Raw genomic sequence first — 6000 nt, 5'->3', positions numbered from 1 at the left:
CCTGTCTCCTGCGGAGCCGCTAATCCCCATGGTCCTGACGGAGTCCCCAGCATCCACTAGGACGTCAGAGAAACAATATAACCAACAAACATCTAAATCTATCTGCACGGTACATCTGCCCCACCTGCAGTGCAACATGGTTTTGCCCATTAGTGTGCTTTTTTGGTTTGCTAACAAACCTGAATAACCCCCAGTGTCCATAAATGTCAGAGGTGAATGAAGCCAGAAACTGCTTTGTTTTTCAGGGATGTGCACACAGCGCAATCAGCTTTGTGCTATGGCAATGATTTTTTGTGACTCAGGGGGTCATTCCGAGTTGTTCGCTCAGTAAATTTCTTCGCATCGCAGCGTTTTTCCGCTTAGTGCGCATGCGCAATGTTCGCACTGCGACTGCGCCAAGTAAATTTGCTATGCAGTTAGGAATTTTACTCACGGCTTTTTCATCGTTCTGGTGATCGTAATGTGATTGACAGGAAGTGGGTGTTTCTGGGCGGAAACTGGCCGTTTTATGGGTGTGTGTGAAAAAACGCTACCGTTTCTGGGAAAAACGCGGGAGTGGCAGAAGAAACGGAGGAGTGTCTGGGCGAACACTGGGTGTGTTTGTGACGTCAAACCAGGAACGACAAGCACTGAACTGATCGCAGATGCCGAGTAAGTCTGGAGCTACTCAGAAACTGCTAAGAGAGGTCTAATCGCAATATTGCGAATACGTCGTTCGCAATTTTAAGAAGCTAAGATTCACTCCCAGTAGGCGACGACTTAGCGTGGGCAAATCTGCTAAAAGCAGCTTGCGAGCGAACAACTCGGAATGAGGGCCCCAGCTCAGTGAAGAAGCGGTATTATCTGTGCCTCTTATGAGCATGAAGACGATTATAAGCTTGTACACAATATTTAGAGAAAGTGATAGTTATTTGTCCTTGCAGTGGCGGAACTAGCAGCAGTGCAGCCAGTGCATTGCACTGGGGCCCACCGTAGTAAAGGAGCCCACAGCGCTGGCATTAAAATGAGTCACACTGACTCATGTTATGCCGCTGCCAGTGCTGCACTGCCCGCTGCTAGTGCACCAGAGTCTGCTGTAACGCGGCCACTGCAGTGTTCGGGTCTCGGCCTGGAAGGTGAGGACGGAGGAGCCGCGTCTCCGCTCCTACCCCCCAGAGTCATTAATGTTTCCTGTGTGGGACTGGCTGGCCAGAGGGGGAGGAGAGGCCGCTCTCAGGTCCTCCCCCCATACTCTGTAATGCAGCTGCCTGCGTGGGACTGCCTGATTGGAGGGGGGAGGAGCTGCCGACTGGAAGGAGGAGGGGCCCCCTCTCTCAGCTCCTCCCCCAATACTCCGTGATGCTGCTGCCTGCCTGTGTGGGACTGCACTACTGGAGGGGGAGGAGCTACTAACTGGAGGGGAGGAGCTACCGACTGGAGGGGGGGGGGGCCCTCTCTCAGCTTCTACACATTTATAGTACTTCTCCCCGTCCCCCGACATCCCAAGCGCCAAAAGTCCATCCATGGGAGGAAAGCAAAGGGCCTGGCCATCTCAAAGTGCAGCAGGTCAGGTACGAGAAGCACAATCTAAGAGTTCTATAAGTGGCAAATGCTGCTCAGCCTCTCTCTCTCTCTCTCCATCTCCTCTCGGCACCCTTTCCCTCTTGCCCCCTTCTATCTCCCTCCCTCTACCCTCTCTCTTGCGCACTCTCTCTCCCTCAGCCCCCCTCTGTCTCTCTCTCCACCTACCCCTCTCTCTCTCCACCCCCTCTCCGTCTCCCCCTTCCCTGTATCTTTCTCCACCCTCCCCTCCTCGCTCTTGGTCTCCTCCCTTCTCTCCATCTCTTCCCTCTGTCTCTCTCCCAACATCTTTGCCCCCCTCTCTCTGTCTCCCCCTCTCTCCGTCTCCACACACCTCTCTCTGTCTTGGCCCCCAATCTGTCTCCGTCTAACGCTCTCTGTTCCCCTGCACCTTTCTTCTGTCCTCTTCACCCCCCTCTCTCTCTCTCACGCTCTCCTGCTCCCTAATATAATTCCTCTTCTATCCCTCTCTCTCTGTCACCCCTCTCCATCTCCCCTCTCTCCCCCCTCTCTGTCTGCCTCTCTCTCCATCTCTGCCCCTTTCTATCTGTCTTCCCCAGGGCCGGATTAATGATGGGGCAGGTGGAGCTGCAGCTCCAGGCCCTCCCGTGATAATAGGCCCACAGACTCCCCTGGAGATTGAGTGTATGGACAAGGAAATAATAGTTTTTTTCCTGTCATAAGCTACCAAAAGCCATCTGAGGCTCCGTCCATTTACACTACAGGCCACGGCCCCTGGTCTGATTCATCCTTCTGCACTGACCAGCGGGGCGAAGTTCATCAGCTGCACTGTGTCAGAGGCAGTGGCGGGCTGAGCATGGCGGTCAGAGTGCCGTCTCCCCCCGGGACCAATACAGTTTTGACAGGCAGCCTGTGGCCATGCAATACCCACACATTGCTGGCACCAAGGAGGTAGTCACAGGCAGGGCCGTAAGGAGGGTGCTGCAGCTGGTGTGCACCCTGGTTGTGTATCCTGCCGTGCACCCCAGCAATCATAATCCCTAATGCCAGGCGCCCACTACGATGCATGTTACGCTAGTGGTGCGCCCAGCCTTCTCTCCACGCCCACATACATTCCCAGCTCTGCCCCATTGAAGCATGGGGTCCGTGGGAATAATCTACGCTACTTTTACCTACCTGTTACACTACAGTGCTCTCCCCTCCTCCTGAACCGCACACATAGTAGCTGCAGGACCTCGCTCATCCGCATGCTGTTTGCTCTCTCCCCGGCTCAGCAGACTGACTGCATCTTAGGATATGTGCCAGCTAGGGGGTTATGAGACTGTCTGAATAGCGGGTCACTGGTACCTGGTATAGCCGGTTACTGGTGCCTGAGTGCTGAGCTGCATTGCTGTAGAGTCATTATTAGCACATAGACCCATGTCTAATTACCCCAATCCCAATTCAGAAGTCTGCATCAGAGGTGAGGAGCATTAGATTGAGGTTTGCATTGGGGTGGAGGTCATTAGAGTATAGTCTGTATAAGAGGTTAAGGTCATTAGATAGATGTTTGCATTAGGTTGGAGGTGATAAGACAGTGGTCTACATTAGAGGAGGGGGGGTCATTAGTTATGGATCTACATAAAGGGTGACAGTCTTTATACATTAGGGGTGGGGGGTAATTAGACAAGAGCCTGCATTAGGGCTGAGGGGCGGAAACACAGATGTGTTCCTGCTCATCTTAAACAATATTCGTGGCATCAGCAACTGGTTTTCAGCAAATACTGTGCCCGCAAATATGTCCAAGCTCCCATGAACGTACTGCAGGTTGCCATGAATATTCGCAATAGTGGCAAATTCACACTAGTGACCCGTTCATGGGTAGGATGATAGTGACCCATCTGTATATATATATATAAAAAGATAGATAGATAGATAGATAGATAGATAGATAGATAGATAGATAGATAGATAGATAAACAGGAATAGGCGGCACTCACGAACTTTTGCATAAACAAGAACAGAGATCAGTCCATCTTGTGTAGTCTTAATGTTTTGGTTTTAATTAACCATCATCAAAAGTACTTTGAGTGCTGCCTATTCCTGTTTATCTACAATAGCCATACTCACCTGGCGCTGGTCATACACTCTGTGACGTGATACAGTATGCCCTTCAAAAATTTCAGTTCCAGGCCCCCATGGACCTTAATCTGGCACTGGTCTTCCCCTCCCTCTCTCCGTCTCCATCCCTCTCTATCTCCATCTTTGACCCCCACTCTCTCAGGTGTTCACATGCAACGCTTCTTTTCATACCTCACCACTGCATCTCTTGGAAATTAGTTATGTGGCAACTAATGGAAAAAGTTTCATATGTCCATAAAGCTTCTTCGAATGTATTCAGAGGTCTAAAAACCCAATTATTTAGCAAGATAGCATGGCCGCATTGCTGCTGCAGAGGCATGTTTCTCTATGTAATCTGTCCACCATGTCATAAGTAAGCGACAGACGCAGGACTCCAGGTACGGGTGAGTGACACACGCTGGAAGTCGCTACCAGACATCATGAATTTTGTGAATGCAAACAAGAGAATACAGCAAACCTAGGTTGGAGTGAGGCGCTATTGGGGCGCGTTTCTAATATGAGCAGCTGCCTAAAGTACAGTAGGTTAGTCACACCTACAATAGAAGTGATACACGAATAGAAATGGAGGCAGTGTTTATCAAAACCAGATGGATTGTCTAATGAACACACATTTAATATGCTTAAAAATAGTAAAAAAATACAGTAATAAAAAAATGTCATTAAATATACCAACACTGCATAGATGAAAATGCTGCTAGTCACCACTGATGTTTGATTTCCACAGTCTGCCTGTTCCTAACAATCACACAGGACCTCAAGATTGAAAACGTGGACAATAGTTGTTAGCTTAGGACTGATGGCACAGTCTCAAGGACGGAAATCTCATTGCTACCGCTAGAGGCTATTTTGTCCCAAATGTAGATTCAAACATGAGGGTCCTCACCATGCATGCGGATCTCTTATAAAGTATCCAGTCCTTAGTAGCATAAAGAGTCCAAGTGGGTATCTGTGGGTCCCGTGATGGTCCAGGTGATGACAAACTTTCCAGTGGATGTGGATGATGTGGGTGACAAAGTGACGCACAACTGACGCGTTTCACAGCTGCCACTGATTTTCCAAAGGTGACCTATGGTCTCAACTAGCAGTGTATACCTTCATTAATCACATAATTACTGACACCTGATTAGACAATCCATCAATTACACTCGTAATTTAACATAATCATTATTTCGTATTAATGTGCTTGTTAAAATTCGACTCAAAGGCAAATGAAATAATTTAACTAGTATTTTAATAAGTTAAAAATTTATTTTTTACACAATGCCCAGTGAATTCCCAACTTCAGGTGCTGGAATGCACGCTAGATCCCCTCACTTTCGGTCATTGAACCGCATTATGTTCCCTCATATCCGTAATTCTATGTGATTGGCTCTTTCTCTCTCTGTGGACACAGGCAGCGCCGTGCCACTGGGAAGGCGTAACCCACTGCCCGTGCTCCACAGTCCAGACCACATACTTCACTTCCTGTTAGACGGAGGCGGGACCACATGACCGAAGTCCGTGACCCGCAGCCTGCGTTCCACAGTTCCTCACTTCCTGTTAGACGGAGGCTGGACCATGTGACCAAAGTCCGTGACCCGCAGCCTGCATTCCACAATGTAAAAATCACCTTACATTACTTCTGGGAGGCTGGATAAAAGCCGATCATGTGAAATCACATATCAGTGACCTCTCTCCATTCTTTTTTCCTTTGTTAATACTTCCTGGAGTTTTGGAACGTACACTGGATCATGTGACACAAACAGTACATATAATGTCTCATGATCTAGCCTGATATTTATAAAACTAAATTCAAATTTCATATGGTGATAATTTAACAATAACATATAGCAAGCTATGATGTCATATCTATTATCATCCTTCTTCTTAAGATACATAGCCACTTAAATCATATCTAAGAATATATAAATGTGGAATTTTTCCATATACTCTTCAGTTATCATACAGTACATTGATTTAATAAGGAGAACATAGGCAAAAGGACAACCCCTTATTGCATCCCAGAAACCGCCCATCAGATGCCAATAATTATGGGTATCTGGGGAAAGGAGAGAAGATAATTTCCTTTAGACCGCACATGCATTATATAACCCAATTGAGTTCTACCGACTCATTCAAACCTGATGGAAATATGATGTTCATTTTAAGCATCCAACAAACCTCTTGCTTACACAGTCTTTTGTACCTGTCAAACCCCCCCCCCGCATAATGTTTTAGGAATAAACTCCAAACCCAACACTTTTAAGCACCTTGGATTCCCATTATGATGTTCTTCAAAGTGTTTCGACACACTGTGTGTTTGGATTTTTTTTCAATATATACCTACGGTGTTCCAAGAATCTCATTTTGAGTGAACCT

The 6000-nt window shown here is 47.6% G+C and overlaps 1 long non-coding RNA gene across 1 annotated transcript in view; it reads left to right on the top strand.

Annotated features, from left to right (window-relative positions):
• The first annotated feature begins 1434 nt into the window (after nucleotides 1–1434).
• LOC134928942 (uncharacterized) overlaps nucleotides 1435–6000 on the top strand; it is a 60502-nt gene continuing 55936 nt past the window's right edge. The window contains exon 1 of the long non-coding RNA XR_010178144.1: nucleotides 1435–1550. This is a non-coding gene — a long non-coding RNA (uncharacterized LOC134928942). The remainder of the gene's footprint in view (nucleotides 1551–6000) is intronic.

The sequence above is a fragment of the Pseudophryne corroboree genome, chromosome 5, assembly GCF_028390025.1.
Source record: "Pseudophryne corroboree isolate aPseCor3 chromosome 5, aPseCor3.hap2, whole genome shotgun sequence".
Lineage (NCBI taxonomy): Eukaryota > Metazoa > Chordata > Amphibia > Anura > Myobatrachidae > Pseudophryne > Pseudophryne corroboree.
This window is presented reverse-complemented; position numbering and strand designations above follow the sequence as displayed.